This window comes from Columba livia, chromosome 15, assembly GCF_036013475.1.
Source record: "Columba livia isolate bColLiv1 breed racing homer chromosome 15, bColLiv1.pat.W.v2, whole genome shotgun sequence".
NCBI classification, from domain to species: domain Eukaryota; kingdom Metazoa; phylum Chordata; class Aves; order Columbiformes; family Columbidae; genus Columba; species Columba livia.
Window position 1 is genome coordinate 15,604,269 of NC_088616.1, and position 13,273 is coordinate 15,617,541.

A 13,273-nucleotide genomic window follows, 5' to 3' on the forward strand; every position below is an offset into this window, starting at 1 on the left:
AAAAGACATTTTCTTTCTTAGAAAAAAATATCTAGCATCCATTAAAAAAAAAAAAAAAAAATACCCAAACCTTTAATTAAAACTTTAAGCCTGTCACAGGGAGTTTTGATAAAAATATTGACATTTTGCAAAGTTGCCCTTGGACAGATTATAATTGCTGAAAGCTTGGAGACATGGACACCGCGAAAGCCCCCCCCGCGCATGCCAGAGCATTTGGGAAGGACGTTTGTCCTCCTGCAGTCAGGTGTGTTGGTAATTCTGTGATGTTTCTCATGTGTTTGTCCTTCCCGTATCCACGTGTCGTGTACACAGCACGTGGGGCTGTGGCAGGCACGGGAGAAGGCCAAGAGAAGGTCGTGTGGTTGCACAGAGTTAGGAAAAAATACAGCGTGCATGTCGCAGCGGTGTGTGCATGGTTTGCAGGGCTGCAGATGTCGTTTAGAAAGGAGGGACTTTGTATCTTGATGCTTTCACAGACAGGGAGCTGCACCACTTCATGAAGCCCAGGATGCAGTTTTAAGCTGTTTGGGGTCAGGGTTGCTGGCTGGGACAGCAAGAGCTGACACGCAGCTCTGAGATTTGGGGTCACTCGTTCATTCCGGGGGGTTTGCGGATCCACAGGTTGATGCAGCACCCATGATTCTCTCAGACACCTTCAGTGCTCAGGTCCTTGCACAGAGGGATGCGTCCACCTCGTGAGCCAGAAATAGTGGTGCTGAGGCTTTCTCCTGCTTATGAACATTTTTATACATCACCTCTTTCTCGAGGCCTCAGCTGCAGACTGCAGGCCCTGCTCATGCAGACACAAACCTGTGGCCAGTCATCCAGGGAGGAAAATGAGAGGACACAGTTAGGGAAGGACCTCATCCTCCAGGTCTGTCCTGAGGCTGATGCACAGGTGAGGAACCGTTGCTTTTTAATACTCTGGGTCTCATCTCAGCATCATTTCCCATCGCTCCATTCCCCTGCTTCTCCCTTGCATCCAGGAGCACTGGGTTCCCACTAACAAACCTGAGCATCTCCAGATGATTAAAGGAAGTGCTGCCTTTTAAATTGCTCTGATTGGGGTTGATGGCTGTGTGGAGTTGGACACTTGGCTCTAATGATGTGTGAAAACCTCCCTGCTGTGACCAGTCATTCCCAGCTGTGGAAAATAAGGAGAAAGGCAGAGAGGAAAAAAAACTTTAAAAATGTCCTCTAGTGGGAGTCCCAGAACAGCGTTTTGTCACTCAGGACAGTCCCTCCAGAGCTCCACTTGCTGCCTGATGTGGCTGAGAGAGGCAGCCCTGCTTCATTTGCAGCACTAAGAGGGATGTGTGTGTATGTGGCACCAGTGGCTTTCTGCTCTGCAGTAGATGAATCAGGGTCCGCTCTGGCGCAGGCTGGTGTGAGTGAAGCAGCTAAGCCGCGTTGGAAGCTCATTCCCAGGCAGGGAACGCCCGCAGGTTTCATGGTGGGCTCAGTCCTGGCTCCAGCTCGCCCACCAGTATGCCCGTGCTGGTGTTGGGGAGGATATGTTTTCTGAGACTGGGCTGTTGCGGGATTGCACAGGTTGCCACAGCACAATGTGGGTGGGAAGAAGGATCTGAGCAAGCAAACCACGCTATCCCCAACACATGGCTGACATCTCTTCAGGTTACTCTCCGTCGCTGCTGCTGACAGAGGACCCACCATCAGCCTTCTGCACAAAGGTGATGTGAACCCAGCAGGTACATTCACTGCCTTCTTTCCCCACCACCTTCCCCTGTCATTAGCTTCCCAATGACACTTGAATTTAAAGCAAATCTCAGCAGGCACAGTCCAATCCTTCCCCTCCAGACGTGTTTGCTTTTTAGCAGCTCTCCTTACCGAGACTGGCCATTCTGCAGCAGAGGGGAATAGCCATGTGGGCTCCAAAACAAAGGATGTGTTTCCCCACGCTCGGATGGGGCTAAACAGAGGCACAGGGGGAGGCCAGGCACTGGCCGGAGGTGTCCTGCAGCGAGTGACCCTCAATGTGACATTGATGGCTCTTAATTCTTAAGCCTGCTTTGGAAGGATTTCTGCAGATCCTATTTAATCACCGCAGCCTCTTCATCTCCCCTGTCTCTGCTCAGGGTAACAGTACACATTCTCCTCCACCAGCTCTCTCCAAGAACTGGCCACCTTCCTCTTCCTCCATGGGTCCCCAGCTCAGGAAAAGCCACCAAGCCCATCACCTACCCCAAGGCAGAGGGCTGCCAATGCCACAACCACCCTCTGCTTGTTTATTAACGCACAGCTCAAATAGTATTTGCTTCATTTCCCCTCATCTGCAGGAGGACTCCATCTCTTGCTAGCAAAGGGCACAGATTCCTGCAGGTGCGTTAACATCTCCCCGTGATTGGGCTGCGCCCTGCATAGCATTAAATATTTAAACACTTGTCAAAATGTTGTAACGATTTTTTTGTCTTGTTCCATTAGCTCCGTTTCCAAAGGCCACCACTGGAACTACTGAACATTTATTTCTATTGAATCCAGCTTAGAAGTTATGATCTGAGAAACCCAGAGACAGGACAGTATGTTCCACGGTGCCTGCTTTTCCCCACCACCGCCCAGCTGAGACATGTCAGCCTTTGAAATATCATTTTTATTCCTACCTTAGAAAAGCTAAAATAAAGAGATTGATTCTTCTGCCTGCTTGATTTGCTTCTGCTGGCTGAATAAGGTACATAAATATCAGCCAGGTGGCTTCCCTGTTTAAGTTTTAGGGCTGTCAGTTTAAACACCTTGTGCAGCTTGTGGTATGGGCCATGCGAGCTGGATTTCCTAACCGGGTGCAAAATAAATTGTTATTATGTGATTTTCCTGTTGCTAGAGCAGTATGCACATGAATCTCCTCCCCTCACTGTCTGCACACGAACAGCAAGTTTTTATGCTAGTACTATGAGTATTAGACAAACAGCACTGAAGAAAACCTATAGAGACAGCAGTTTGGACCGGGGGAATAGCAGGGAAGGGGGGGTCTGCAAGAGGCTATGGCCCCAGGTTTGCTTTAGGTTCACTGTATCACCAAGAAGTGCAGAGCCAGGGGTAGTTGCATGGGTGGGGGACACCCATAGCCCCAGGGACATTGTGGGGCTGCCCAATGCAGCAGCATTTGGCCACAGGCTCACACACTGGGGCCACTGCCGGGCTCAGCACCACCCAAGCTAACCCTAAATTTGAATAAGGGAGATGGGCTTGCTGCAGGTGAACGGATGGGACTGCTGGTGGCAGCCCCTCCACCACCACCATTCCCTTCTTTCAGGAAAAAAAAAAAAAAATTAAATGGAAAAAAGGGAAGCCTCAAGCATTCTTGAAGACTTGGCTGCATTTAAATTCCTCTCTAAAGAGATGAGAGAGCCCAAGACTTGCAGCCCTGCTGCCTGTGCCTGGATGCTTCACAAAGTTGTAATCCCCGCTAGTGACATCACAGGCTGTTGCCATGGGGATGTCACAAACTCATTGCCATGGGGATGTCACAAACTCAACGCTGTGACTTCACCACGGCGGGGATGGGCAGCAAAGGAGGCAAGTACTTCCCAACCGCTGGTGTCTCCAGTAATTAGCAAACTGGCACAGAAAACAAGGATGAAACACAGGATAGGAACATAAAACCATTTTGTAAGTATGATCTATTGGAAAGTATTCCCTCATGAGAAAGTGCCTCCTTAATGGATCCTGCGCTCTTATGTAAACCACAAAATGCAGAGAATAAAATAGAAATTACAGTGATTTGTTTTATTGGGCATTTCATTGAGTAATTAAGAGGATAATTAAGAGAAGGAACATTAAAAGGCGTTACACTCAGCCCTTGTCTTGCTCTGGAGGAGCGAGATAGTGAATGTGCAGCATCATCTGATGTTTCCCTGTGCTAACGTGGGGTTCCCTGAGGCAAGGGACTAACTCATGGATGTGCTGCAGCAGGAGGACTCACATATGGGATGGGAAGGGGTGAAAAAGCATCTTCCCCATGGGCTGGCAGGATGCTGGAGCTCTCCCAGAAACGCAGGGTGGGAATGGCAGCTTGCCAGGAGCAAACCCCACCTTCGCAGCATCCCTTGGCCAATGGTGTCAGCCTCTGATGCTTGTGCTTGATGCATTTCAGTGCAGAGGAGGCCAAAGGGAAAAAGGTAAACTAAACCCTGGTGAAACATGTGCTGATGAAGCACCATGGCTGAGGCAAAAGTGGCAGAAAGCTGGAAAACCAGCTGAAAGGTCAGCACAATGGTCACCCTGCACTAAAGCAGCTCTGTGACCCACTCCCCCTCCACCACCTATCCCACATTTTGCTGCCTCATCTTTTTCTCTGGAAAAATATGGATAGAAGTACCTGTGTAACTAATTCAGACCCGGACAGGACTCAACATGACACCAAGAGTCCTCAGTGGTAACAATTTGATCTAAGCTGCTTCTTTAAGACACCCATCATTTCCCACAGTGGAGGAAACCTTGGTGCTGACCAACACATCCATGAAATGAAGACCCACTCAAGCAACAAAATCCACAGCTCCTTTCCAATCCCCAGCACATCTCGCTCCACTCCATTTACCCACTACACAGTCACACTCCAGCACAGATGTCAGGACACCAGGTCCCACCACAGGTTTCCCCTGCAGCCCACATTACATGCTGGGGACCCCAATGGTCACACATGACCACCTCTGGGTGAAACCCAGCCCCAACAAGAGCAATCTGTCCACTGCCAATCCCAAATGGCCACTGCAACAACCAAATGCAAGCACAGCAACATGGAAATGCAAACTGGAGTGACGGATGCCATAAAAAGAAGTGGTTTTACTGAAAGGAGTTAATCCCGTTGGAAATGCATTTATAAACACTGAAATGATAGGTAGGCTAATTCAATGTTATTGCCCCAAACCACTTGCCAGAAGACAAAAAACAAGCAGCCAGCCAGCCCAGATAAATGAGAAACCCCAACGTGCAACATGGCAGTGCTGACCTCAGTAGTTCTTAGGTCCTTGTTTGCTCCAGGACCACATATTTAGGCAAGTACATCACTTTACATGCAGAAGAAAGCTGGCTTATTTTAAACTGGCCTCTGTGGCTAGAAACACCTCCTCCTCTATAGGGAGATGGATGTGATGGCTATAATCCAGTTGCCATGCTGGGCCAGTGTTTCAGGGACAGTGGCTTGTCAGGGTTGAACCCAAAGTGTCAGAAAACTGTCAGAGAAACCCACGTTCTGAAGTCACCAGCCCTCTCTTTCCCTGTCCTGGGAACCACTGCTTCCCTCTGTCCTCCCCCGCTCAGGGAAAACAATCGCCATCCTCTTCAAAACAAAGTCAAACTGGCTTTGTGGTTTGTTGCCGGCCCTCACAGGTGTGAGAGCAGCTTATTGGGAGACTCAAGTGCTCAGCACAGTCCTAAAACAAGGCTCCTGTTTGAAGCGCATGGATTGAGGCTGGATTAAGAAAACCCAGGAGGAGTGTCTAGCTCAGCTCCCACGCTAAAAAGGCTGCTCAGCAGCAGCAGCCAGTGCAGCTTGATCCTGCTCAGCCCGTCATGCAATCCCTAAGAAGCCGCTACGGTGCTGGGGAAGCAGCAATTTCATATGCTGTGTTCAACTTGACCCGGGGAGGTAACTGCAGCACGTGTGCTCTGCTTTCCAGTGCTGCTGCAGAAGCACCCAGCGCTGCTCTGACCCTGGTAGCATCCAGAGGATTCAGACAATTAAATTCTGTGGGGCAGATTAAGATCAACAGCAAACTCAGGACAAAACACCACCGTTAACCAGATTGAGTCTGCAGAGTGGGTCCCAGGCAGACAATTTATCTGCAGCTTGAGACAAGTTTAGAAAATCACTTCTGAAGCTTTCCCCTCTCGCAAACACCTTATTTCCCCCACTTTGGCCAATGCAACAAGCAGGTTTAGTGCAAGACAGATGGGTAACAGAGGATAAAACAATGTACCAGCCCATACCTGAAGGTGCATCCTTCCTTCCTCACCAAGCAGCAGGGAAGACATCACTGTCTCTCGGTAATTTTCCAACATCCCGTGTTTCAGATAGATTTATGCACTGATCATAGTTGGAGCTGTTAATAAAAAAGCACAAAAAAAGGGGGTTTACTGTGAAGTGTAGGGCTGCTTTTCTTCCAGCTTTGCATTATGACTTCTTTTTTTTTTCCTATGATTGACCATGTTTGGGGTTCAAAGCTTTAAAAATAAATCACAGATCTTCTTTCATCTACTATGCATGAGTGAGTCAGAATCATTACATGGCTTAAATGGATATTTTGAGAGGGACCCCAGACTGAGTAGTTCCTACTTTAACTGGGAGCCAGAGGGATGAAGCTAATTCGCAAATAATGTTACATGCTGGTTTTACTTGAACTCAAGGGAAAAAGCTGCACTGGCTACTTGTCATTCTTGGTGAGAAATTGAACAAAAAGGAAATCGAGCTCACTAGCAAAACATATTTTTATATAGAGAGATATATACATAGAGAGAGAGATCTCTCTCTCTATATATATATATATATGTGTCTATATCTATGTATATCTGCAGCAGACCAGCTTCTCCCACACTAGGGGAACATCCCAGGACTGCAATGAAGCCACGGCTCAGCACGTACTGATACCACTGGGGACAAACAGACCGACTGCCCCTTTCCCAAGAGCAGATTTTTAACTCTGGGAGCTGCAAGTGTTTCTCCAGCTCAACTTGAGCCACTTCTTCCTCAGTTCAAAAGAAACTTTCCTCTCTAGCATCGCAAACACCTTCCCCCAGGATGGGGGAGCTCCGATATCTGCAGCGCCACATCCTCACAGCGAATTGCCTATCGATGACTTTGTGGCTAATATATACAGTGAAAAGCAGAGGAGCTAGTATAATGTAATTTTCCATGTTTACTGCATTATTACAGTGGTTGAATCTGCTGATTAGTTCCTATTTTTCTTGCCATCTCTTCCTGAGCATCCCTTTTATTTTTGCCCTGCTTATCTGCATACAGAGTCATTTATCCGTACGGCTGGTGTAACAGCAAGCAGGGCCAAAGCTATCATTCCTCCTCCCTTTCAAATTTAATCTTGCAGACCTCAATCTTTGTGATACCGCTATTATTTCTTCCGTATCTGATCTAACATGAACCAGCCATTATTTTTGCCTTAAAAAGAAAAATGGAAAAAGCTAATCCAAGCAAAAGATAATGATGGCTGTGGCACTAATGATCCTTGGCATTTCTCCTTGCAATGAATCCGGTGCTAAAACAGAGACTGTTTGTTTCCCTTCTCTCTACATAACTGCAAGATTGACCCTCCATGCACAGGCAGCTTCCCATCAGTAAACACCACTGCCCCGATCTCCCGGGGGATTCATTTCACTGCCAACCATCTCAGCAGCCCTTCTTATTGTCTTAACTTATTTACCCAAATAGTGGAAAAACAACTCAAGTGGAGCCGGGCACTCTCCAACAACATGACTGCAACTGGCTTCCTCAGTTTTGTCCCCCTGCAAGCTAGAAAGTCTCTTACCTCAATGGTTATTAATTGAAAAGGGGAAATTTCCTGCAGTACAAATAATACCACAAAGCGCTCTTCATTACTGCTTCTTGAAGATCATGGAAAGACATTTTGCCCCCCAGCTTCCTTAATGCTCCCCACCTCCCAGCTCGGAGCAGACTGTTACACCGGCTGGAGACCATCCACCGAAGCATCCAGCCAAGCTGTTCTGCATGTGCCAACCACATCACCCAGCAGGGATTCACTTGGGAGAGGTGAGGAGACAACCTGAGGAATCCCCCTCCTCCCTTCTGCACCCCAAACAGCCAGGAGGGGTTCAAGCTGCAAATGTGCCTGTCCATCCTCCTCATTGCACATCCACAATTTGCACCATCACTCTGTGATTTCTACCTACATTGCGCTCTTCACCTCTGCCTGCAGTCCAGAGACCTTCATGTGCCCTCCCCTTCCCCCTACAAATATTATAAATAAATCACGGGGCCACATTGCACTCTTGGTCTGTGATACAAGGAGGGACCTGAAGCTGCTTCAAAGGCACACGGCACTGGCACAGGGTCCTGCCCATCCCTGCACTGGGATTTATGCAGGTGAGGCTTGTGGAAATCAAACTGAGCCCTTCCCCATGCCCTCTGCCTGATTTGGGGAACCCCTTGCTCACGTCAACATAGAGCTCCCAGCTGCCCAAGCTGCAGCACTGCAGGAACCTTGGTCTAGATACAACACAGCATGTGTTTTATTTATTATTAATGAAAGATTAAATGTTATAAAGAGCATTATTAATTTTAAAGCTACCAATAATCATCAGCTGTTCCTCACTTCACCCTGAAAGCCTGAGAGCTATAATGAAAGAGCAAACTCCACCTCAGAGCGTCTTTAGCAAGCGGCTGCCGCAACCCAGATCCCAGCTCCGCAGCCCAGGCCACAGGCGTTTTCTGCAACTAGTGAGTAACCTCAAAGGTCTTCTAACACAAAGGACCATAAAAAGCCAGAAGTGGCAGAAGAACAACTCTCCATTATCCTTGTCTTTGGAAATGAGAACTTGCACCAACCTCCCAGCTCTGAAACACCAAGTTCACTTCTTGTGTCCCAGTCTGCACCCATATCATCACCCCAAGAGCCCGGGTTTGCACAGTGACCTGCCACAGCCAGATTCTGCCTATGGCATTCAGGGGGACAGAGAGTACTCCCTGCCTTCACCCCAGCCAACTCGCTTTGCACAATGCAGTGACAGCTGTGCAGCCCATACGTCCTTCCTCTGTCAGTCAGAGATCCCTCCTGAATTATGTATTTGTTGCTGTGCAGACTGACTTGGTGACTTACTTATGCAGCCAGTTACTGGGCTGAAGGACACAGCTCCAATCGCAACCATTTTACATTGATTTTTATCATACAATATGATATAATGCTGGATCAAAAGACCTCTCAGAATCCATACATGTGACAGCATCCCACAAAGCTTTACAGTAATGACAGTGCCAATACCATTCATACCTGCTACTTTTAGGTCCACCTGACAGCCAAGAGAGACAAGGGCTCTTTTCCTCCCACTCCAGCCTCCCCTGAGTCACTGTGAAGTGTTTGCTACTCAAAGAGTTCTTGCAAGAGAGCTCTCTCTCCTGGAATGGTTTGGATCAGAGACATCAGGTTAGGACACCGAGAATGGTAATGGTGGGAAAAACCTTGTTCTCCAGCATATTCGCATCCATGCACATCTCTGCAGAGATCAAGCACACTCCTGATAAGGGCATCTCCTGATCAGTTCTGTACATTGACCCATCTTCAGCTGGGCATGATAAACATGAATAAACAGCCAGACACAGCCTTTCCCTCCATCTCCTAAAACTTCTCCAGCTCAGGTCCTGCCCTGCCTTTCTGAAGTGCCAGAGGATCTTGCATTGGGTCTATGTAGTCACAGGATGAAACCTGTGAACTGTGCCCCCAAATACCTCTGCTCCCCCAGGGAGGCAGGGACCCGAGCACCAACCCAACAGCTATACCCATCCTGACAGGTGTTTTAGGACAAAGTCAACACTAACCTGATACATCACTGGCAAACATCCTGCTTCAATGCAGAAACTGGATTTCAGAGTCCCAGAGGTCCCTTATGCCGGTATTTCTGAGTCCCATCTTGTGATCCCCCCCCCCCCCCGCCACAAACTTGACATTTCAATTCCTTTGACAAGATCTCTGTCACTATAAGCAGAGAATCTCATATCTGAAGCATTGACAAAACCCTGGGATTTAATTTTTATTGCAAAACCAAAGCTCCCCCCTGCACATGGCCCTTCCCTAACAAGAAGCAGCATCTCTGTAGCTGTCAATTACTCTTGGATCACAACACAGTTATGAACAGGTTGCAAGACAGGGCAGAGCACACAGTGACCTGCAGAGGACTTGGACTCAGAAAACAGCACGATAAACAATTACTTTATTGCAAGCCAAGGGGCAGCATTTCCACTGCTCACAATGGGGAGAATTTTACCCTGCGCTGGTGTTTATATTGCAAATTGCTTCCATGGTGCTATCTCAAGGAGCCTTTGCTCCTCTTTGCTCTGGGATGTGTTCAGCCATCCCAGCCTCCACCAAGGAGCCAGCCTGGCAGCCTCATCCCAGGGCACTATTTCTACTTCAGGCAGGGGAAATAATTCCTCTGGATAAGGTGGGTAAGAGTAGAGCCCTGCACGCAGCTTCCACCAACCATGGTACCTGTGGGCTCAGAGTTCTCTTAAGCTATTTCAACCTTCCTCCATCCCATTTCCAAGTGAGCTAGGAAGATTCACAGGAGACTGAAGCTGCATCTTTAGCCGTTGTACAGCTCACAGAATAATATCTAAACAAGCACACACCTTCCTCTTCCCTCATCTGAAGTGCCACATTATCAAGTGCTGAGTCTCTTTAAAGAAATTACTGTTCAAGTGTCCCTACTGCAGTGCAGCAAAATAAATGAACACAGGGTGAAAATAAATCAGTATCTGTGGAGGAGGTCTCCTGCCCATGGGCATTTCAGGGAGAATAAGGGTATTTCTCCACATTGGCAGCCTGATAACTCTCAGTGCAATACATGACTTCATGACAAAAGATGCTGAGAAGGTGCCAGAGGAAGAAAGGAAACTGTTTTTCCCTTCCTTTTGATTTACACATGCTTCTGCTGGCACTGGCTCCTGGACGCATATTTCTCCATGCCCAGCTACTGTTGAGTGCGATAATACAGAAGCACAGAGTCAGGTACTCACTGTCTGTGGATTCCACTGTAGATCGGCAGCGTCATGAGGAAAAGGCTTATTTGCATTGCCATTGCTTGGTATATGCAGCAGGATGCCAAGAGCACAGAATGGCCACGGCAAGAAGCATCTGATTTAACCTTCATACCAGACATCTTCCTCAACACATCACCCCTTGCAGACCTGGTGTCGAGTCCTCCCTACCAGCCCTCTGTGCCATCCCATGATGGAAAAGCGATCAAAAGCACTCCTCAGCCACCCAGAGCACGTGGCCAGGGCAAGGTCACAGCACCCAGCATCGTCCCCAAGGTGGTGAAGGTCCCCGTGACACTGCTCAAGCCACCAATAGCCTGAAGCAGCCCTTTGGCTCCACTCAAAACGCATCAAGAGTTCAGTCCTCAGCTACAGAGCTGGGAAACACCCAGAAAGCCTGGAAGATAAGCAGTTGCATTGTCATATGTTCATCATCAGGAATGAGAGCACACAACTCAACATGAGTGTCCTCCATTGGCTTCAAGGGCATCACCACATTGAAATTCCCAGCTGGTTCGGGGCTCTCATTTGCACTTTCATCACAGCCGTGGCCAGGAGCTCCGTGAAGGCTTCCCCAGCAAACCCAGGAGTTCCTCTAGGACTGGCAGCTTCCATTTCCATCTGTGCAGTGCTTTGTGGGTGCTCCTGGAGCACAGCACAGGAGAGCAATGGAGAGATTTTAGCTATTTATGAATTAGAAGAGCGGTTTACCTATTTTAAACAGGAAGATAGAGGAGATTTTGCTCAGAATAAGAGCACTTTTTTCCCTCATTTTTTTTTTTCCCCTAAATTGCTTTCCTAATCATTAGTACTTCTTGCCACAATGAACAACTAGGCAATTTCATCACGTTACCTTGGACGTACCATGGCAGGCAGCTAATGCTATTGGTCATAAATCACGCCCCTTTCAATCTCCATTATATAAGAAGAGCAAATTTATTATGATGCATGTGTCATTACACACCAGTGCCTTTCCATTATCATATAACTGGATACCCCCAAGGTTCATATTTTGCAGTATAATAGTAATTTTTAAAGAACCATTGGTAATCAATAGCACTCAGCATCCCTGTCAGGATCATTTGCAAAACAAATAACAACACTGATCTCAAGCAACTTTACAGGAGGGATATTTAATCCCCATGAACCGCATTGTATGATGGATAAGCAAGAAATCCTAGACTATGTATCATGTATTTTCCTTGGATTAAATATCATTTCAATCAATGTTGCTACCAGCTGTATAATGCTGCCTGTGTTTTCACTAAGTAATGCTGAAGTATTGTTTTACAAATAGACATTATCTACGTGCCGGGCACAAAAACCACACAGCAGCTCCATGGGGTGTGAGGAGGGGGGCAAGGCAAAGGGTGATGAGTTCACCAACATGATGCTGCACGGGAGCACGTGGAGGTAAATCTGGGGGCACAGGAGGCTGTCAAGGACCCCACAAACAAGGCACGGCTGTGCTGAGGGGTCATAACAGATCTTGACCACGGCCATGACCATTGCGCACAGTTGGGCGAGCACAGGTGATGCTCAGCATCGTGCTTGCAGGGCCCAAGCCCTGGAGGGCTGAGCCCAGCAGAGCTGATGCTCCCTCCTCCCAGGGTGGGTTTGCTCTGCAGAGCTCACCGAGACACAGACCTGCCCTCCTTACCAGAACCACCCAGCGCAGCCTCCACACCAAAATCAAATCACCAGCAGAAGGAGGTCCTGTTTTCACCCCCTTGTTGATGCAGAGCTTGGGTTTAACCAAGTTACTACCTGTAACTCTAAAAAAGTGCTAGATGGTATTATTTAATAAGAGGTCCAGCCATCTGCCTCATTAGCTAACAGACAGACCTTGAGGACAACAAACAGAGGTTCAATTTGCTTCTTGCTTTTCCTGCAGCATGTGCCACCAGAGGCGGTAATTGGGAAGGTAACTATGTCCTGACCACCCTGGCTGTGGTAAACCTGCCTCAAGTCCATCTGCATCTCAGGTCATGACAACCTTTAATGGAGCTTTTATACACCAAAAATCAAGACAGAAGCAGCTGAACCGGCAGGATCCCATGCAACCAGCACATGGGGAGGCACCCATGGGGACAGCACTGACCCCAGGGGCTGACATGTCCCCACATGCTGTGCTGCAGCCCTTGAGACAACCCAGCCAGCATCAGCCCTGGGCTCCCTAACACACACATCTCTGGAGTCAGATTAAAGACAGACACGTCTGTGCTTCAACAACATGGCTATTGTGGAGCCCAAGTTACCTGTTGCATGGCTGAGAACCAACCAGCACCTGCATCTTTCCTTATAGATGGCTTTCCGAGGCATGAAATCCACATTTAAATGTTCTGCGCAGGTGTCTGCCTCTTCAGAGCTCTCTGGCAGAGCCGTATCTCATTACTTGCAGCCAGAGACACCTTTAGCAAAATCTTCAGCTCCTACTGATGTGGAAAAATTCATGAATTTCTCTTCTCGTGTAAGCACAGGTCTGGCATTTGCAGCACTTCCAAGCGATAAGCCCCAAATGGCTCATCGCTAGAAAGC

At 48.0% G+C, this 13,273-nt stretch overlaps 1 protein-coding gene across 3 annotated transcripts in view; it reads right to left on the minus strand.

Moving 5' to 3' along the window:
• The window catches only part of ELFN1 (extracellular leucine rich repeat and fibronectin type III domain containing 1), a 105,923-nt gene that overhangs the window by 77,862 nt on the left and 14,788 nt on the right, over positions 1–13,273 (minus strand). For all 3 annotated transcript variants that reach the window (XM_065031472.1, XM_021290370.2, XM_005504518.3), the window contains exon 2: positions 5,944–6,056. The gene's annotated coding sequence lies outside the window, so the exon portion shown is untranslated. The remainder of the gene's footprint in view (positions 1–5,943; positions 6,057–13,273) is intronic.